A 23,143-nucleotide genomic window follows, 5' to 3' on the forward strand; every position below is an offset into this window, starting at 1 on the left:
AATTACTGTAACTATATCAGTAGCTGCACTAGAGTGGAGGTTTTTAACAGAGGTATTCAAAGTTCATGCTGTCAACTAAGATCAATGCAGTGGAATTATATTACAGGTAGAAAGTCCTGTGTTTTTTTTTTGTGAACATGAACAGTAGACCACTTTGACCTGAAGCAAAATACATGCGAAAAGAGTTTCCACATCCAGCTCTGAGTGAGAATCCAGAAAAATTGATTTTGTCTGAGCCCTAGCGCAGGTTGAGCCAATTAACTAGAAGTGCGAATCAATATCTTCCGGCTCAGAATTTGAAATAGTCTAAAAGGTAAGCACAGCCCCTCTGTTGGCTGACTGGCCTCAAAGATGGCAGGAACCCAAATTAATTTATGTTAAGATCCTCAGAGTGTGACATAATCAATTTCAGCTTCATTGTCACTAATAAACAGTGGCCCACATCACTGGCCTGTCCAAACATATCAGATCTGTGTTGAATAAAGTTAACAAAAGGGCAGAGATATGTTTGAAAATATCACTCACATCAATGGCTATGGCAGCAGTGCTGTGTAGCCTGAAGAAAGGAGTGCAGTATAACAGCTCATTAAACACAGGCCTTTTATTGCTGTGCATTTAAATCCAGTATGCACAGGGGCTATCATTCCCTCATGGTCAGAAAAGGTTATGCTTTAGCTGTTAAGAAGTATTGTTGCTGAACATTTGGTGCAAATGGCAACAGACTACAAGCCCAGAGTAATTTAATGACAGGCTCTAAATAGATTGTAAATAGGACCCTTTAACAACATTTTTGTGTTATTTTATGTTTTTGTTTATTTATGGAGTGTATTCAATAGAAAATTGATAGGATCACAGGTTTCAAGGGGTCTCTACAACATTTTGAATGTAATTTTTTGACCAAATAAATGAATACAATAAGTCCTCTAGGGCTTTGCATGCATGTAACATAGACTTAACATAGTTCTTAACATAGATGGCTTTGTATTTTTTAATTGACTGCCGTTTTACTGAATTTGCATGAAAAAATAATACTTATCACTTAATAACTACTCTAATGTGTAAGACTTATACATATGGCTGAATGAAGTATTTTTCATACTTCCAGTCACTTTCCAGTCCAACCTTTTCATTTATCTTTTTAGATCAATGTTTATTTTATATTTATTTTTAATATTTTAAGGTTATTTGGACAATGAAAGTGTCATTCATTTTTGTAGACATTTTCTTATACACTTTTGTTTGCTATAAAAATACTTTATCTTTTGTTTCATTAAATGTTTTTATCCTGCTTGGAAAGATCAAATTCAGACATTTATTCTTTTTCAGTAAAATCTTTCATAGTAGATGGACTTAACCTCCTCAACTTTTTAATAAAATCATTTCAGTTTTCATGCTCAAATGTTCCTCATCAAGGCTTTCATTTATTGTTGTTTAGTTTGCCCTTAAAAGTAATGGACATCTGTGTATTCTTATTATTGTTTTATTTCTTATAAATAATGCTAAGATAAGAATTTCAAAGTAGTGTCTGCTAACCTTCAGAGAAAACCAGCAATAGAATGATTTGGTTTGTTACACATTTGAATATTGTTTGAATGTCAGTTGTCATTTAAGGTAGTCAATGTTCCACAAGGTTGCCACATATTGTGGTTACTTTGTAGTATTTGCATACAGTTGCTTGTTTCCATTCTGTAAATTATTCCTTAGCTTTCTTTTGAATGGCAGTGGTTATTTTATGTACAGTATTAAGCATTCCTACCATGTGCCATACCATAACAGTTCTTGCAAGGAATTGGCCAGCAAAAAGATGAACATTGTCTCTATTGTACTATCTGCGTTTGTTCAAGTCAGAGTTTCAGAATTGGCTCAAAAGGGTTTGCAACTTACTGTCCTAGTGAAACCTGGGGGTTTATGATACACAGTGTAACTCTGAAAACCAGTAGAGTAGTAGTACAGTATTTCATCACTCAGTTAAACGAGAACCTAGACACTGTAACGTTATGTGCTGGTTCTGAGTGGGACATACTGTATCTAGAGATACGATGAGCTGAAGACTCATGGTCGGGTCATGTTCTGTCGTCCTAGACAATGGTTTTTTCCTACCATTGAAACTGAATTCAGTTTGTTTATCTGATGTTGAAAGAGTTTCTCTTACTTTCAGCCATTATATCTGTACTGAAGATAATCCAAGATAGGCTTGCTTAGTCGGAGACCTTGAGTTGGGAGCAGTGAATTATTTAAACAGCATAATACTTTAAATGTGTAGTCAGTGGCTGCTATCTTCGCCAAGATAAATGGACTAAAAATGGATGGATGATGTCAAGACCTTTAAGAAGACATTGTTTTTAACTGCTTGAATGCTGTAGTCAAATAAAATATATGAACAAACCTCCAGTCTCCAATAACCAACTCTTCTAATTCATGCATACAATCGCAATCTTTTTGCACCTTTTTTTGCATCAAAGGAAAACTACAAAATAATTTTAACTTTAAAGTTTAATTGGATGAATTTACATTAAACTTATGGTAAAAACATTAAAAAAACATTTTACTTAATCTTGATGTATAGGTTAACTTCTGAACTTCTGAATTGTTTCTTTATTTTGTAAGTCTTTAAAAGTCCTAAGTTAGAATCACAAGCTAATTTCTCATTTAAATTGTCCTTTGCGTTGAAAAGCTAATACCCTTTTGATGTTTTATTCAGAATAAAGACGTTCATTCACTTTTGTATTTGATATTCAAGAAAGTGCACTAAATTAGGGTATTGTGGAATGTTTGAAGCACTCCAGTGTTTGCAGCATGGAGGATTATGAAAACAGTTTGTCATTAGTCTTAATGTCCTATTTGACCACAGTGCTGTGGAAATCTAAAATTACTAAGCACACCCTTAACTGCTCCAGAACAACAACAAAAAACTTTTATTAGAGAGGTTACACGAAAGTATAGAAGAGAGTATTGTCCTTATGAAGCCATATTCATCACTGAATATTTACTTTGTAGCATTTTGATAAGATTTTTTTTGTTTTGGAGCTGTTAAAAGTATGCATTATGGGTTTTTTTTCTTTTTAATTGCTAAGGGAAATTAATAAACATGAAAGGAACATACTCATTTCATGGTTGGAACATGATCTGAGAATTTTATTGAATGTGAGGCTTTTGAAATAAACCATTTCTCAGGCAGTTTCTTAAAGATGACAAAATGGAAAGATCACATTTTAAATAATTTATGACTGTTTTCATATCACATCCAATATTTTTTAGATTAATTACTAAGCCATTTGCTGAGGTCTTTCATGGTCAGATACCAGTGCTAATGTGTCCTCAGCTGACACACACTTAATTCACTGCATTAAGTTGGCGATTTACATAGCTGACAGTAGGGACTACTCTGGTTCTCTTGAAATCCTGAGGTGCAGGGTAGAGCGACACAAATTATATTTAGAAAGTCTGATTACAGATTAAAAACCCAGAATTTGATTTTCTATTGGATATAAGATAGGAGAATCCCTCTGGTCAGTAGATCATTAATTTGGATTTTAGCAGTGAATGTCCTACATACCTTTACTGCTATATGAGACCATAGCTGTAACCACACAGATAACAAGCATGTTCTCTAAGGCCATATCTTTCAGTTCCTGGTCCCATGTGACCTAACATACAGTGCCAGAGAGGTACTGTACAGTTACATTGGGCCAATACTTTTCTCTTCCATTGTTTTGTTTTCAACTCACATGTAAGTGTTCCTCAATGGAGGAGGACCTTACAGAGCTGGCCCCTGATACAGATTCGGTTGAGAAAAATGATTAAGATCAAGATTAAGATCACTTTATTGGCCATATACAATTTCTTACATTAGGAATTTCTTTTCGCATACCCCAGCTTGCTCTCCATGAGACACACAGGCACACAGATGGGGAGAGAGAAGCTTGGGGTCAGAGCACAGGGTCAGCCATTTATACAGCAGCCCTGGAGCAGTTGGGGTTAAGGGCCTTGCTCAGGGGCCCAACGGAGTAGGATTCCTCGGCCGGCAACCTTCCAGCCACAGGCACAGATCCTTAGCCACAGTGCCACCACTCCACCCCAATGACTCTAAGGTGTGTGTTCTGCTTTCACTTTCTAAATGTTTGCATCTAAACATGTTTTTCAGATTTGTACGTGTGATTGTGTGTTCTATTTGTACATGGAAATATACAGCACACATAAGCTGTGTGTTTAGTATTTCTGTACTGTTTTTGCAAAATGAGGACAGTCTGGATTGTGGACGAGAGATACATCCCATACAGTTTTTAACTCGCCTAACCCTGTTGGCAGTGCCTGTTAATTTTAGTCACAGGGCAGAATTTGCAAAATAGCAGTAGCAGTAAATTATACTCTTAACAAAAAAAAATACCTTTTCTGGTATTGAACCTAGGCTAATGTATCCATTCAGTTCTCATTTGTCTTTGCAGTGCTCAAATATTTCTTAATGCTTCAGGTCAATTCTGTTGCATGCAGTGTTGGCACTATTTTTATAGCCTATTGATTTGGACGATGAGAATGAGGAGTGTTAAAGAGATCATCCCTAGGCTACGTGCTACAAAAGTTTTATTACATTTATTAAACATTAAGTTCCCCGATCATAGATTAATATAGCCGCAGTGTTAGTGTTTCACCGGCAGGCAATTCAAAAGTATTCCTTCATTTTATTCAAGAAGTATTGATATAAATTGTAGCTTATGAACACCCTTCTTCTCAAGTATTTTGGAGTGTTTCAGAAACAGCAATATCTCTCAAACTAGTTATTTTGAAACGTCCTCAGTCAAATACTTGTCGTTTCTAAGAGCCGCTGAACAGAAAAAGACAGGAAACTTAGTTCCCTTTCCATTAATGCAGAAATTGTACAGTATGACTTGTGGTACTTGTGGAGTCCAGGAGTAACATAATTCATACCTGATGTAAAATTAGATTTCTTTAGAAGATGCTAGATGAAATTATAAAATAAGGAATAATTGGTAAATTTAGATACTGGAGAACTCTACTAAACATGTACATTCCTGTAGTTTACATTCACCAATGTGTTCATGTCCTTTGTACAGGTAAAATCCATGACCAGGCATACAGGTAGTTAGCAAAGGAACAAGTAATAGTTTATTCCATGCTGAAAAGAGAAGAAAGAAAACACAATGTTTCGGCCGTGGAGCCTTCTTCAGGTGTGAGGGTAGTTATACAGATAGTTATTTAATTTATGTGTCTGGTGACTGGTCCTTCATTGGAGAACATAATTGGAGATCTTGAATGCAGGGTTTATAGTGGATTTATTTGGTGATATTAGAACATAACAGTTACAAATGAAGTCATTCGGCCCATGTAGCCCATCTGTTAATTAGTATCCAATTGATCCAAGGATCTCATTCAGTGGTTTCTTGAAAGAAGCTTGTTCTATACTCTCATGAAATAGAATCTGTTTTAAATAGATTCTTTTTTAAAAGAAAACAACATTTATGTGGTCTTAAAATGGGAGCTATAGTATTCAGTTATACTGTATTAGTGGAAGCGCATGGCTTGCTGTCAGTTAAATTATAGACATTATAAGGGAGAAAAGTACAGAAGTTTCTGGGCGGTCCTTTAATATATGAGAAAAAAAGAAGATGGTAGCGATGGAGAGTCTTATGTTCTCTGATTTCACAGGTGCCTTCAGCAGAAGAGCAACTTGCTTTACCAATTTGAGTTCATATGTGAGAGGTGAATATTGATCAACTGTTACATTACAGTTACGGATAGATTAATGTCAAAAGTGGGTGGCACGGTGGAGCAGGGATTAGCATTCTTCCTCTTAGCATTGGGACCCAGGGCTCAATTCCAGACCGGGGGTTCTGTCTGCGTGGAGTTTGTTTCTTTTCCCCATGTTTACGTGGGTTGTTGCCAAGGACAACAGTTTCCTCCCACAGTCCAGAAACAGATGAAAGTTAGTTGGGTTCTGGGTCAGCTGACTCTGATGTGTCTGTGTGTTTCTGTGTGTTCCCTGCAATGGACTGGTGTCCTGTCTACAATGTATCCTGTCTTGTGCTGGTTGCTCCTGGCTCCTCTCCCACCCTCTATTGAATAAAGCAGTTAGAAAGTGAATGGATGGATAATGGCAAGAGGCGGCACAGTAGTTAACATTGCATCCTCTCCGTGCTGGGGCCCAGAGTTCAATTCTAGACCTGGGGTGCTATCTGCATGGAGTTTGTGTGTTCTTCCTGTGTTCGCGTGGGTTTCCTCCCACAGTAGGAAACCATGATGGTGGGTCACTTGGCTTCTGGGAATATTGGCCCTGTTGTGAGTGTGTGCACGTCTGCCCTACAATGGACTAGCACCTGCCTTGTGCCTGTTGCGTCCTGCGAAGAAGCTGTTTGGAAATGGATAAATAATGTCAAAAGTATTATGAAAGTGATTTTACTCCAGAAGTTTATGCTGAGAAAGTGTTTCTTTGAGTGTAATGGGGGGTAATCTTGTTTTTTGTTAAGTAGGTAAAAACTGCTTTATAAATCCAGGAGCAGGTTAAAGACACTAGTTTTAAAGTTGCTTTTTTGTTCATGTTAATAGTCAAATAGAAAAGCAGTACAACAGTGGCACTAGTGTTTCTATTTTCTATGGTGAATTACACAAATACAGGCTACTGAAGTATTTTTTGCTTTTTACTATATGTCTGTCTTTCAGGCATTGTGCCTGTTGTTAATATATAATTTCCTACATTCTTTCTGTAAGTAAAAAAAATGTGTTTACTTGTGTGTAATGCCGTAGTGATAGTGGTAACATCATAAACATTTGATTTAGCAGCTCTGAAAAAAGCACCTTAAATAAGAAAAATAATCTTTGAGGATAAGCAGTAATTTATTGTGAAAAGGTTTCTGCCTTTGCGTTTTTCTTGTAATTCACTTTCATTCTTGCTAATCAGCAGCAGGATTTAAGAATGTTAAGTAAGGATTTAGCATTGCTGGCTGCCCTAGCAAGCAAAGGTCGGGGTAAGTTTTCTGGGACAGCCGAGGAGCAATATAGCTTTGATACTGCCCCTGACCTTTGAAGCAATTAAAATTCTAATTCTTTCCTCTTGCACCTTTGAGAGACTTAAAAAATTAAATACAAATTAAAGGCAAAAAAGCTATTAAAGGGAAGTCTGTTTGATCTGTACTTTGGGAAAGGGTAATGTACAGTATTTTGTAATGAAATATTAAAAGATTTCTCTTCTTTTAACAAAGTGAAGTTGCTTTCTTCTCCCAATGCAGCTGAAAGAGGCTTAAGTCATAAAGAAGTTAGGAGAGTGTAGGCCAGGGATGTATGAATTGTGATCAACAGGGCACATCGTAGTACAGATCCACTGGTTTGGCCTAAATATACCATGAGCTTTGCTACACTTGGAGAAGTGACTGATTTACTAAAGTTTCCAATCAGTGTTTGTTCTCTGCTTGCTCATGTCCTGACTGAATCAAAAATATTGTATTTGTGTGCTTTTGCCCCCTTCTTTGTGGTCATTCATGTACATATGTGTATACTGTATATCCCCTTTTTAATGCAATGCAAAGCACACAGTAAAAGCATTTGACCCTTACCACAACTCTACTTGCAGAAGCCTTAGAGTCTCTTGTGAGTGCTGCATGTGATAAGGTTCTATCACCTAATGTATGGAGCCTCGACTTTGGTAATTAGAAGAGTTAGAAGACCTGAATCAGTAGATGGAAGGTTAAGACCTAGACTATACTAATTCCTTAAGACCTTAAGATAACCTGTAGAATTGTGTAATGATGCATATTACTTTTAATTAACACACAAGATGCAGAATTATGGATATGTCTGGAATCCTTAGAATCTTACTTGAAATTTCCTTAGAAGATTTCCCCATAAATAAGGTGTTATTTATAAACCTACATAAATAAGTGTGGGTTAATCCTGATACAGCAGAAGCATGCATGAATTTGTCAACATCAGGTAAGCATTGTTCAATTGATGAAAAGAAACCCCTGTGACGTTCTTAACAAACACTTTAATACAGGGACAGTTGTAACACAAGGAGTTCTAACTTTCACCAGGGATTTGATTTCAGTTCCCTTAGAAACATCATTGAAGTCCGCATTTTTTCGAAGCTAACGCTGGGTGCCTGTATGCATTGTCAAATATTGTGCTTAGGAAAGTTCTGTTGAATCCATGTGTTAATATCAGACATGTCTATAGAAATGGGTACTGTAAGTTTTTCCTCAGATATATACTCTTTAATATTGATAGCAGTCATGTATTCATATTACTCCACTACAGAAAAGAGTAATTGAGTGACATGCCTAGAAGCATTATAAGTAAGCTTCTTATACACTTATACAGAAGATTTTCTGCTGCTCATACAGTACATCACCAAAAAACACAGATAGGCAACTCCAGTCCTTGAGGGCCACAGGTTCTGCTTATTTTCATTCAACATCTAATCTTAATGACTTAATTAAGCTAATTATTTGACTACAAAGTGAGATTACTTGGTTTATGTTTTAGGATTTAGTCAGTGGCTAATTTAAATGTACCTGTAAATCATACAGGACTCCATCCCTCAAGAACTGGATTTGCCCTTACCTGTCTTTATTTATTGGGTGTTTTCTAACCTCTATCACTTATCATAAAGTGCATAGTAGAACTAACCATGGAGCAGCAAAGACGCACTGCTGTACAAAGCTGTATGGAAATAACAAAGACCCTAGTTGTTTTATAAGTGTCCAGATAATATCACTCATCTTTGTTCACTTATTTCTGCTAATTTGCTAAAATAATGACAAAGATGAATATTTTCATTAAAAGGTAACCGTTCTCTTCCCAATAAGGAATAATGAAATTTATACATTTCTATTTGCTTCTTAATAGCAGTGCCATCTGCTAGCAAATAATGCTCTTTCCCATCCCTGAGATTTACAGGAATGCATTATGCCATAAAGTCTGTGCCTGAGCAATAAGACTTTGACAGGTTTGCCAGTGCAGAGGTGCTCTATTCAATTAAGGCTCTATCTCTCCCTGTCAGCCTGATAAATGCACACGTCATGTTCCAGCTGTGACACGTGAAAGTCCCCACAGACACAGCACACAAACAGTCAACCCTGCTGTTTGTCATTCTCATGTGTGAGGCTGGAGTACACTGGCAACCCTGTTCCATTTAATAGGAGTCATCAGTTAGCAATTTGTAGTTTAAGACTTCTTCTTCGATGTGGTAAAAGGAAAGTAAAAGTAAGAATAAATGGCAGATTCATTTATTTAGAGTCTGTTGCTGCAAGGGATATAATGGTTACAGTTGTCCGCTTTTTTTTTTCACGCAAAAGCATGTCTATTTTTTAGTTTGACTTTTAGAGGATGTTTCTGCCAACTTTGTAATGTACGACATGGGTGTTTACAGTTTTATTCCTAAAATGTACTCATTTCATTAACAAAAATGTACAGTTGGCCAGCTGCCGTTGAGTTAATTTAACTGACAGTGAGTATTGTTTTCTGTTTCCCCTTCAAAACTACAATAAAGTTAATCCAGCGGTCAGAAACATTGTTCACTGGAAATTGAAAGATCATTGAAAAGTGCATACACTTTCTAATGGACACAGCATGAACTAAATAATATCAGAAAGGGTGGTCACCACAGACCCCCAATATACAGTTCTGTTTTTTATCAAAGTAAGATCTAGATTATTAACTAGAGATTGAAAGTACTGTTTGTTTTTTATAAAATGTCGGCTGTTAAAGAAACAGAAATTGAAAACTGTACAATATACTGAAACACATGCATGTATATGTATGCGAGGAATATGATTTGCTACTCTTTTCCTAGCATAAAAGTGGAAAAGTGACTGTTTTAGATTTGCTTTGGAGAATTTTGATGTTTCCATGTTTTTTAACTTTTAGTTTTAAGTGAAAAATAAAGTGAAAATATTATTTTTCATCAAAGTAAACCTCAAAGTAACATCACATAAACCTTCTTTTCCCCAGATTAATGTACAGATAGTACTGACAATTCAGATCCAGCAGACCAAATATCTATATGGCATAGAAACATAAGATTGTATAAACCTGAAGCTGGTTGACCTCTTTAGTTTTGTTTTGTAATTTCAGTTATTTATTATGATGGAAAAACACAGGTTTGAAGCCTGTGCCAGTCTGTTATGTGGTAAAAGAACATAATCCGGTTGTCCTATTCTGACTTGAGGTGTAGGATCAATTTTAAATTACCTTTCAGCTGCAGGGAAACACTGACAGAAATTATAAGTTCATGCAGTAAACACAGGGAGCCTGGATAAATATTTATTAAGATGATTTGATTAACACATCACATTCCCCCAAGCTTACCACTGAATTGAGTTTAGACCTAAATGAGATCTGTGATGGATTTACTAGCACCATTTTATATGTGTAAAACATGTTTTAATATACAAGTATGAGCTCTTTTGGTGCACTTAAAAAATATTTTCCCTTTTCGAAATATTAGAGGTAAAATTAGAGGTTTTTTATGTGGTAATCTTTTGTACAGGTTTATATCTCAGAAAAATGTAAATGTTCTTGTTTTAATTTTTCCCTTTTAAGCCAATAACTGGTTGTTGTGTTGCATAATGCAACCCAAAAAGCAAGACACGAACATATTGACTTGAGTGTTTGATTGATTAATGAACTTGGAGAAACAGGGAAATACAGCTTGAAGAGATACCCAAGAAAACAAAAGTGGTGTTGTGGTGTTAAGCGAGCTCTTAGATCTAGATCATATGGGAATACATTAAACAGCAATTAAGACAACACATTTTTTACTTCTAAATTAGAACCAGTGACAACGTGCCTAGCAATGTTCTACTAAGATAATGGACTATCAGGGAAGGAATCTATGCTAAAGGGTGGACAGAATTGAGGAATCTATAGGAGCATTTGCATCACATACTCACTTAGACAAAACCTTAAAAATAGTATACGTAATATTAATCATAGTATAATCACGTACAAGTGAGCTCATATAACAACTTAACCTGAATGCTATGGGAAATAGGAAACTTAATGTCACAGTTCAAGTGCCAGATGCTAAGATATACAGCACCAGTATCAAAGAGTAGGTCCATCTTGCCAAATGAGCAGTGGAGGTCACTGTCAAGTGTTCCCTGTGTCACAGTGGGGATATATGGACAGTCTGAGAATGTGGTTTCATTAATCTTTCTGAAAAGGTCATGCCCACCGGCAAAGTTTGATTTTCTTATTTTGATTACACATGTGTATGTCATGATTTATATGTATGTGTATATATACACACAGGTGTTTTACTTTGGATGGTTGAACGGATGTGTCTGACTTTTATTTTAAAATTTATTAGGTGTTGTGTCCTTAATTATTTAACTTCTGAGTTTCCTTCTCTGTGCTCCTGTAAATGATGTCTAGCTTAATAGAGACATTAATGGAGTGATCAGTCTTGAGGGCCAACAGCTTTTGCTGACCTTGAGGTCAGTTTAGCTGCAGGTTCTAGGTTCTGAGAGTGGAAACCAGATGTAGGTAGCTGTGTGCCCAAGAGAGCCCTGAAAGTATCCCATCGTGACTCATTAGTCTAATAAACTGCCCAGGTTCGCACGTGCTTAAGTTTTGAACAGGGTGAGCCAGTGACATTTTTTTTCAAGTTGGGACTCAGTGACTGCGATTTGAACTTGCCTGTTTTCATTAAAACGGGTTCTCTCTGAGCTGCAATGCTAAAAGGCTGACTGTTAACTACTGTCACAGCAGATTAGGCCTTTCCCCTGAAAGAACTCTCTCCTTGAGTTGGCAAGTTCAATGATTGGCTGCATCTGTGAGGCTGATGCAAATAACGTCATTGAGTGACCTGTTAACTGAATTTGACCTTATGAAATAGGAGGTCATGTGTGTGATGACCCTCAGGGTTGTGTCAATCTATGAATTAGGCCACAGTGCCCTTATTGGCTTCTATCCTGAACATTAACAACTGTCATGATGAATTTTTCCATGATGTGGATGGTAAACAGAAACCTGAAAATGAAGGGAGTAACATGGCAAGCTACAGTACTGTATACAATATCTAAATAATATTGTAATAAACGTAGGGCATGCTTAGTGGTTGTCGATAGAGTTGAAAGAGTTTGTCATGGTATGTGTCAAACCTATTCTTCTGTTAAGTCAGTTGTGACACCAGCTTACATACAAACAATTTACACACATTAAATAATAATAATACCTTACCAACGTCCACTGGTGAGGGAATTCTGAATAAGGTCATATGTCTATCTTTAGATTTCCACAAACAATTTGGTGGTGGAAAAAAAAGGTAATTAGGTGTTCATGTAATATGCAAGTATTTATTAAAACTACTGATGAAAGACACAAAACACTGATACATATTTACAGCTACTATTTATAATTCAGGTGAGGTTGTAGAGACTGTCACATTATGTCCACTTTAACATTGATTGAGCCTTGAACATTGACCACTTTAATGCACTCAGTATAGATGTAGATGCAAGTCTAAGAGTCAGTAAGGCTGCTTTCATAAAATAACTAACCCTCCATAGATTATACCAGAGTGACTCTACGAGATGATTATCATTTAAAATTCAAGTATTCCTCATTTAATTTCATCCTAATGATACACAACAATAGACAGTACATTTTGATACTTTTAAGCTTCCAGTCATGGGACTTAGCAGTTACAAGTTTGATATTTTTATATATGCAAACTACTCCAAATATTCAAAGCTAAAAGCAAAAAGGAGAAAGGAAAAAGGTACTTGACATGAAAGAAAATAAAAAAGTTGTGATGGCATAAGTAGTCGAACTTTTTGCTGTGGAAACCTAAGTTCATTTAGTTACGTGAAATTACTTTAACCAGCCACAGAATTAGTTGAGTGGCCTTTGAATACAGTATGTGTAATAATAGTGGCTCACATGATTTCAGAATAAACACGTGTCTCTGTAAGATTGTTCAGTTATGAAGTGAATTTCAAGCACAGATTCAACCATAAAAAAGCAATTGAGCTTTCACAATTTATACATAAAGTGGAATAAAGGCACAGATCAGGAGTAGGGAATAAAACATTTCAAACACACTTATTTCACCATGGTAACATCAATCATCATCAAGTGGAAGGCCTCCAGGAGCACAATGCCTGTGCTAATGGAGCAGTTAGACCAGGAGGAAACAAGGAGGTGAGGGATGCCATTGCCACAGCTTTGAAAGGCCTACAGAAGTCAATGTCTGAGAAAGGAGAACAAGTCCAAAGGTGGCAACAATATCACAGTCGCTCCATGAAATGGGCAGTATGGAGCTAAAAAAAAACTTATGTGACACTACAAACATAGTACAAAAACCGTTGTGGTAAGAGAAAACAAAACTGGAAACTTTACGTTTAAATACGAAACAGGCACAAAACTGCCTGAAGCAAATCCAGTGAACACCATGTTGACTGGGCTTGCATCAGGCTTTACTCAGTCAACATCACCCCTACTGTTAAGCACAGTAGTGGGAGCTTTATTTTATAGCTCTGCTTCTGGTCAGCAGGGACTGGGAAACTTACCAAGACTGATGGGAACATAGATGGAGCAAAGTACTTGGGAATCTTAGAGGAAAATGCTTGCTACTGTAAGTGCTGCTAGATGCTTGCTTCACTTGCTAAAACTGAGACAAAACTTCACTTTTCAGCAAGACATTGATCCAAACTCATGGCTAAAGCTACACTGCAAGGATTGAAGAATAAGGAAGAATGGCCCAGTCAAAGTCTTGACTTAAATCCTTTTGCGATAAATGCTTAATCCAGTTTAAATATACAAGTTGAACAATTGTGTGTGCATCACCTTAGAAAAGGTCTAAATACTTTTTGCAAGGTACTGTTTATTTAATAGTGAAAAAAGTTTGTTTTTCTTTGAAAGGAACAACATTCCAGTCTGACAAAAAATGAACACCTCCTTAAAATGGTTTTCAGATATCTGAATATGCCATGACATATTCTAATACACCATATTTTTATTTATGGGAACAAGAGTTCCCAGTGTCCTGGCCAAATTCCCCTGACCTTCTAATAATCCCCATCTATGAACTTGCTTCATTATTCTGTTGTCTTCCCTACTGATACTGTAGCTGATGTATGGTAAGCGTACTGGCACACTTTGGCTCATTGACAGTGGCAGAGGGGAGTCCCCATTACCTGTAGAGTTCATGTAGTGGAGTATATTATAGAAGTGTAAGTAATAATATTATTATTATTATTATTATTATTATTATTATTATTATTATTATTATTATTATTAAGTTATAATTTCTTTTTTAACCACTACTGTATTAAAATGTATATTGCTCATATGAGACACAAGTTTTCAGAATAACCTGAATTTGTGAAAACTACTTTCATCTACACTAACAAATGAACTGCTGTGTATTGGAGTATGTTCACCATCTCTGTGGTAAACAAACCACCATTCTTCTTCTTACTGTAGACTTCCTGAAATCAAATGTAGTAGATTATAACTGGAAGACTTCATTTATTAATTATGCTGCAATTGAACCGAATCTCTTCGGGTTTTCACTAACAACAGTGTGGCTTATTGAATCACAGTAATGTAGCTGAAGGTGGAGGAGATTATCAGAAAACGTCCCACACCCTGCACCCAGCTGAGCTGTTCTGGGAGAGCCTTCACATTTTAGATGCTGCAGCAATAAAACCACAAGTGTAAATTCCTGTGATGAAAATGGCAAGAGTTCCTAGCAATGTTTTCATTTTATAAGGGATGGAATTCCTTTATTATTTATCTAACAGATTATTTTTCATTCTTCTTTTTCACCATTTTGTGGCTTTGCCGATTCTCCTAAACACAAACTTCAAACATTCACCAGTTTTTCTTCATTTTAATCTACAGGGAAAAAAATCTTCTTACATGTGTGTAAAGAATTTATAGATGTGTCGCAGAGAACTAGTAGGAGATTAAAAGCAATAATGATGGAAGCTTTTTGAACATAATGATTGCGGTCCAAAAAAAAAAATCTCCTACACAACTGAAAGTCCTTCCGAGAATACTGTCTTTGATGGGCAATTTCTTGAATACCACCACAGATAATTACGATACAATTATAAACACTTACTAATACTCTGGCACCCTTTATCCGATTCAAATGGTTTCTATTATCCTTTAAGTGAAAATGGTAACATATTTTGTCTGATTGCTATTCTCGGAATGTGTGTGCCAAGTGGGTCCCTTAATGCCAGTTCTAAATTTCAGTTTTAGTGTCATACTTTCAGTGATCATTTTTTTCCGTTTCTTGAAAGCTTTTATCACTTTCTTCTCCAGTTAAAGGTCCTTTAACTTGTTTTTGCATTATATTAATATAAACTAATATTTTATTCATAGTATTGAAGTTCAGATTCTTTCTTTGTTTTGTTTCTCTTGTACAGTGCGTGCTTCCCAGACATCAATAAAGCACAGCTGTCCAGTCCTGGTCCTGGAAGGCTGGTGTGTCTTCAAGGTTTCAAGTTCTCTTTAAAGCAGTAGCCCCTGAAAAACTGAGAGAAGATGCTAAACTGGTATAGTTAAGACAGTATCCAGCTGGTTTAGCTCCTTAAGAGCAGAATTGGAGTGAACATCCATAGACCCCCCCCCAGCCCTCCGAGTCCAGGCTTGAACCCCTGTGGTAAAGCATCAGGATTAAAAGTTGTACTGGCTTTATAAAGAGTTCTTCTTCCTTTCATTTTATTTTGCTACATAAGCTGCAGCTCAAACGTGATACCTCTAAGCAAAAGCAACGTGACTTGAGTGGAATATTCATCCTTTCAGCCTATATTCCCTGCAAGATATCTCTCACTGTATGTGCAGGAATACCAGCTGCATTTATCTCATAGCTCTAGTGTATGGACTGTAGGTGGAGGATATGTTTAATGTCTACGATTCAGTGCATTGTGTTTGTATTATATCACATTGATTATTAAAATTCACAAAACGTGCATTCCCTATTAAAGCTTATAGGAATATCGTATGTAGTGGTCAGTTCATATTATCAGAATTAATGTCAAGAAAAACATAAACAAGGGATGAATGGATGCTACTTTCATGAGCACTTTCGTATTAACTGTCTTGAAACCCTATAGTTTGATGGAAACTTGCAAAGACCTCATAAGGTTCAAAATATATTGAGATTAGATTACCTTTTTCTTGGCAGCATTCTCAAATACAGGAACACTTCACCACAGCAAGATACAACGCCTGATTCAAAATATTAACTCGTACTGAGAACATTAAAGACATTTGTTTTATGGCAAAGATGAGAACCTGAAGCTGTTTTGAAATTCATTTAGTATCTGAAGTTATTCAATATTAAGAGGAATAATGTATAAAGAACACCCAGTGAATCTTGAATGAACATTTAAATCAAAAACTTGTGTTATAGTAGGATTAAGTGATTATTAAAAAGGATAGAACCTAAAAGCATCTTCACCAAGCTTCCTGTGAAACTCCTGATGTTTCAGGACTGACTTTTCATCAAGAACAACACTTTAAATAATTATTACAGGTCAGGAAAATGCGTTAAAAGTGTCTAAGATGATTGTGAGCTTGAAGAACCACTTGAAAATGTATTTTGCTGAGATCCGTTTTCATACCAGATTGACATATAGTTTGACATAGCATGCCATTTTTCTACTTAAAGAACAGTTGAACAGATTTTAGATATACAATTTAATGTTCTCCATGAGCCAATTTAATGTGCTTTATCTGCAAACTAAGATAATCCAAAACTGCTAGAGGTCTCTCTAAATTTTCTCAAATGTCTTTAATCATATTTAATATGCATTATCTGGAACTTGTTTTAAATGAAGTGCTGATACCCTCAAATACGTGGCTAACAGGAACTTCAGATGGATTTTAATGTCTGCATAAGATATTTTACTTCCTACAGTCCATGCATTATTTTCTCCTCACTAGGCTCTGAAGAAATATCGAATAAAGTTTTGAACGGATGCCTCAACTGAGGAACTTCATTATTGACTGCATTCTATCGGTTACTTGGAGGAACAATTAGCAGAGGAAAACATGAGGGAGATGCTTTAAACAACAGCTTAGCATTTGCTCATGCCTGACCCAAAAGCTCTAGGAAGTTATAAAAACATTTGAGGTCATATTAAAGCTTAGTGAAAAAAATAAACAGCCTTTGTGAGAACTGAGGGGTTTTCCCAAGGCTTGCTGAGAAAATATCACACCACCCCCACATGGTTTGAAATGCAAAGTTAACAGGTTTGTACAGGCTTCGGTGTTGCATATCTTTTGCTATCCTATCATAATATGTTCAGAGGCCGTTTTAAAAATTACAGAGAATTTTTGGTTATCGTGAGGTCAGTCAAGATATGTGTCTGGGGAAACTTTGAAAACTGAATTGAGCTATGAACACCAAAGGCAGGCTTTTCTGTAAGCAGTGGGCTCACTCAATGACTGAAGATTCACCATGACAAGAATCGTGTCTCAGATGTTTCAGTCTCATACCCTGGAATGAACTAAGAAAATTAAAATCACCATCTGTTATAGCCAAAGGGGAAGGTTTAACACTAGCCAAATTTACATCTGCTAGCCGTTTTAAGACAGATTTGTTGTAACTGAGTGCCACATTCATTTGAAGCAGTATGGAGAGTATGTGAAACTCCATTGTAAATGTATTGGGTTTGGTCCTGGCATTTAAAAGTACTTGCTATAAGTGTGATGCTTGCCTGATCACTGTCTACTTTATGAATTAAATGCATGGCACTTGTTTTCAGTGTATGTTGCATATGAATATATATTATTTACTGTAGGTAGCATTAAAAATACTTTTGGCATAAGCCAGTGCTCCGGATCATATCTGCAGTGCCATTTCACGATCCAACATTGGATGTTTTTTGTGAATTTAATTGGTGGAAAACTAAGTATGACAATGTAATTATTTTGAGGAGTACATTTGCATTTTCAGTATAGAATTGAATTCATGCTAGGTTCTAATTTATTTATAGATATACTAATTACCTGAAATATATGAAGACCATGAACAATTATTTAAATTTAACACCAAAGTAATTTAATGCTGCTTGTGTGTAATTATATAAATATATACAGTGCCTTCTGGAACTATTGGGATAGCAAAATAAAAATTGTTGTTTTTCTTTTACACTTAAACAGTTTGTACTTGTAGTCAAACTGATGCCTGGTACGGGTACAATCAAATATCTGTTCTATTTTGGGTAATTGTATGCATACATTTGATCATATTAGAACAAAAACATTGTGTTCAAGTCAAGTTCAAGTGTAAAAGTAATATTTGAGGTAATCACTCCATGATGTCTACAACTCAATGAGTATACCAGACTCTATTTTATAATCTTTTTGAGATGCTTTGCCAACCCAGTTCTTGCATCTACTTGTGGTGTTCTAACTTTAATTTAGTTCATGATTTTTTTATTTAATATATAAAATGGATGCTCAATTGGACTTAAATTTGAAGATTGACCTGGCAAGTTTAGGACTTCTGTTCTCTCCTTATGAACCCCTTGGGTGCACTGGCTGTATGTTTAGGGACATCATCAAGGTGCATGGTGAAACATGACCAAAATATTCCTTCAGACATAATTATGCTGCTGCTATCAGTAGGTGCATAGTTGCTAAAAATGAGTGAGCCAGTTCCAGACATGGCCAAGCAGGCCCAGACCATGACATTACCACATGTACTGTACGTTTCAATGAATGCTGTTCTTTGTAGCATCTGTAGTTCCTTTCTTTCTCTATTCTTTAACTTATCACTTTTGGTATATAATTATTTTAGTTAATTATTTATTTCCATAAAAGTTGCTCCAAAACTGTCTTGGTGCATATTTGTACTTCCAAGTTTATTTCTGTTTTTGGTGCTGAAAATAGGTGTGGTATAGCCTGTCTTCTGTTTTCTCAGTTTTCTGCGAACAGTAGATTTTGATACCTTCACCCCTGCACTCTGGAGGTTGTTAATTTCCCTGACCGTTGTTTTAGGGTTTTCCTTGAGTGCTCTGATAATTTTTCTGTTATCAACTGAAAATGTTTTTCTTGGCCGACCCAGTCATGGCTGACAACTAATAATACCATTTTCTTTCTACAGTATATTACAAATAGTTGATTTTGGTTCATTCAGTTTTTCTGCTCTTGTTATGAATGAGTTTTTCTTCATACTTTTCATCTTTTGGCAAATTTCAATGACTTTCGTCCATTTGTCTATACATTTTTCTCCTTCAAAATAAAGATTTTAAAATTAATTTGTTTAATTGACTCAGAAGTGTTATTTAACTTTAATAAGTAGGATTGCGAATCATGTTTTTTTATTATTGGGAAAAAATTATTATTGGAGTTGTAGCAATACTAGAATTGAATGCATACTGTATGCAATACAATCTGTCTGTTAAGATAGGTATAGGAACCCACTAATGCCTTTTTTACTTTTCATTAAAAGTTTATTTATCTAATTCCTTACAACTTGTTACACATCCTAATACTGGCATTGTTATTACTTTATTCATCTGAACCATTCCCTGCTAAAATCATTCTGGACTGAAAGAAAAGATGGTGTTTCATTTGTATAAATCTGTCATCATCTTCAGACTGCAGAGCATCACACTGTATTTGTGCCCTCTCTGTTCCACCACATGTACAGGAAATTTCAACTCTTTCATTTATTTAGGATGTTGGCAAAGCCTTTGTGAGCAGTTCAGGAAATAGGAGTATCAGTTCATTTATGACCTTCAGGGTTTCGTGATGTTCTAATGCAGATTGTTTTAACATTGATAAGACTTTGAAATACCATTACTTAAAAAAAGTTATTTCTGACTCACCATTCCCCACCCACATGTCTCAGTTTGAACATTTCTTTGCAGTGATAAAACAGGGGCTGTTAACTTGCTTCCCTACATTTAAAATTAAACTGAGCAATTTTTAAAGAGTTGGATGGCTTAAGAGTACACTATCAAAACGTGTATTACAGGGGTGTGTGAGCACCAGATAGGAATCTTTAGAGATCTTCTCTTCTCTGGTTATTCTGTGCCATCAATAGCTGCCTACCAGCACACATCCAAAACACAACAGAAAGAACAGCTATGGCAGTGTTTCAGGTAAATGATTATTGACAAAATTACTTAATTGTATTTTTGTCCAGGATTGTTGGAGCTTTATTTCGGACATCATCACATTCTGCACATCTGCCAGCATGACGGCACATGCAGCATCATGCTGCTGGAGTGTGTATGCAGTACCTTCAGGGGTTAAAATATCCCATCCCTTTGCTGGCCAGTCTTGTCACCTAGAATAGATTTAACACCACTGAGATGTACTTGAACATTGTCTGCAGTATCATTCACTGCCACAGAATCTTTGGCAAGCAAAGACCTTCCTTGGGTGCAAGTGCAATATGATACCTCAGGCTGTCTTTTGAACTCTTATCCAGTCAGTATCACAGTGCAGTGTGGCCTGTTTTGCTGCTAATGGACATCACACATGGTCGTTATTTCAGAAAACTGCCTACTGTACTTTTAAGGCAACCTTCATGGAAGACGAGTTACCATTGTACAGATTGTTGTGTCACTGTGATTTTATAAATTGATTTGGAGTGAAGTATTATGCATTTGTAATGCTGTCTGATGTCAAAAACATTTGATCCTGTTTTAAAGCAGGTCATTATGTTAAGAGACTGCATTTTATTAATTGTTTTGTTCCTTCAAGATTGATAAAGTCTCTTGCATAAATTAAATTTATAAAGGATTTCAGAAACTGAATCACTCTTAACACCATATTCACATTCATTCATATGGCATATCCAATGCCTGGGAGCAAGCAACATAAAATATGCTTATGAACATTAGGCATTTTAACAAATCTTTGCGAAGCATATCCTCTAATTGAAAAATGATCATGGCAATACAAGATCAAGTCTTTGTACTTATCCTGCAATAAAACCAGTAATTGAATTTTTGGCTCAAGGCAATAACCTGGAAAGACTGTCCTAGGTTAATGAAATCTATGGAGATAACTACTTTTTTTATCAAGGAACCTTATAACAATTTCAAACATTTGGGAAAAATGTTAAAATTGTTATCATGGATTATCTTCGGATAGTATACCTTCATCACATTATTTTCTAGCAAAGCCTGTTTTGTTAGAGAATCAGAATGAGTTATTCATTGGTCAGAAGGCTTTGGTCTTGGTTATAATGCTTGTCTTTAATAATAGTAGCCCAAATGGCATTGCACAATATGCAGTGCAGAGTACATTGATCCTCTTCAAGTTCAAGGGTATTAAAGCCCTCTTTCGTAAGCGTGTTTCACCATTTGTGTTTATATGACTTTTCGTGTGGTTCTCCAGTTTCTGAAGAAAGGCTTGCAAGCTGGATTTGATTGGCTACTCTAAATTGTCCCCTGGGAATTGTTCCCTCACTTGCAGCCTGATCTCATCAGAACTCAGAAGCTGGTGAGTACTAGGAAGGGAGGCCTTACTGCCGTAAGTGGTGTTGCTGGATTAGTCGGCGCTCTTTCCCAAGGACTGTGATTTCCCTACCTAAGACTCATGATGATGACTGGGATAATTGTCTTGTATGGGGTGCCGGCCTTCAGATTAGACTTTAAAATGAGGTTCTGACTCCTCAGTTATTAAAAATCCTATTGCCCTCTTAGTGTTGACTATGGCTACTGGTTAAATTCTACCTCAAGCTTGCATATCCTGGACTCCCACCTTTCAACTTGATCAGCTGTATAGTGGGCTTGTCTGACCCAGGTGGGCGATTTGGTTCAATGGTGTATGAAGTGTATCCCCTCTTGTATATCCAGCATTTTGGGATTCTATGAAATAATAAACACTCTATATAAATGCAAGGGATTATTATATTTATTAGAGATTTTTTATAATTCCCAGATTGCAATAAATCAAAACAGGTGACCTTATAAGAGTACAGTTCACTGTGATTTTAGATAGATAGACATAGATTATTTAGCTTATTAAAGTCCAGCACTTTTTTCTTTCAACATGGTTGCCTGTACTAATAGTTAAAACCATAGAAACCATGCACAGTACCAATAGAAAATCATTTGTGCTGCAGAGCATGAAATAAGCAGGCTGCAAGCTTTATTTTAGTTACTAGACTTCATCTGATGTCACAGCATCACAAGATTCCAACTGCCTTAATAAAGTATTTTAATGCCTTAGAGTATGAAAGTATGTGTTCCTGTCAGGGACTCCTGGAGAATTAATGGGCTTCACCATTCTTTTGTGTGCAGTTGTGCATAGGTAAAATAATAAAATAGGTCTTCATGAGAATGTGTAGCACAGGCACTCTGAAAACCAGTAGCTGATTAACTGCTTTTGAGAGCCAGTTAGTTTGGAGTTATCATTTGGAAGCCATATTTGAGTTAGTTAGTAGTCTATAGCTTTTTAACAGATAGAATCACTCTAGCGAGTTTGGGTTTATTCATTGTCGTAATATTTTATATATTTTATATATTGATCTGCAATATAAGTGGTATGTTTTTTTATACTAGAACACATTAGTGACATCAGTCATAGATATAACCTTGTTGTAGGCTTTATTTTTGCAAAATTGGCTTAATACAGTATACCCATGTTGAAGTTTGCTCTTGCAGTGGGTATCTCTTTTCATCAGTTTTCAGTCAAATAATATTTTTATTATTTTAGGTTGCCTTGTTGTAGTTGTTCTTGTTTTCAGTTGGTCATAACTTTTTTTAATGAAACTCCTGAGGTGTTAGCCAGCACATTCCTATAAAAGAATAGAGAGCAGCTGTTAGTTGTCTGTAATGTGTCATGATTGAATGTATGAATTACAGGTAAGTTAATATCCGAATTGCCTAATACAAGATACGGAAGAGAATGAAGTTGCATATACCATTCAGGATGACTGCATATGTTTAGAAGCAGTCAAAAATTAATGCCTATGCTATTCCTGTAATGAGAATGAATTGAGCACCTATTATTTTGTTTCGCATAAGATGGAAGTTGAGGTGGTGTGGCAGTCCTAGTGTTCTGTATTTTTTGACAATCCTTCACCATGATTTTGCCACTGAAATGTATTCTCAGCTCCATAGGTTATGGGCTTGTTACAGCAGTGTTTAATGCTTTCCTGAAACTAAGACATCACGGTAATTAATTTAGCTGTGCAGCATCATAT

General features: G+C 36.0%; 1 protein-coding gene across 3 annotated transcripts in view; it reads left to right on the plus strand.

Moving 5' to 3' along the window:
- The window catches only part of lpp (LIM domain containing preferred translocation partner in lipoma), a 197,329-nt gene that overhangs the window by 110,163 nt on the left and 64,023 nt on the right, over positions 1-23,143 (plus strand). The gene's annotated exons all lie outside the window — the stretch shown is intronic.

This window comes from Lepisosteus platostomus, chromosome 2 (genome assembly GCF_059453375.1).
Source record: "Lepisosteus platostomus isolate fLepPlt1 chromosome 2, fLepPlt1.hap1, whole genome shotgun sequence".
Lineage (NCBI taxonomy): Eukaryota > Metazoa > Chordata > Actinopteri > Semionotiformes > Lepisosteidae > Lepisosteus > Lepisosteus platostomus.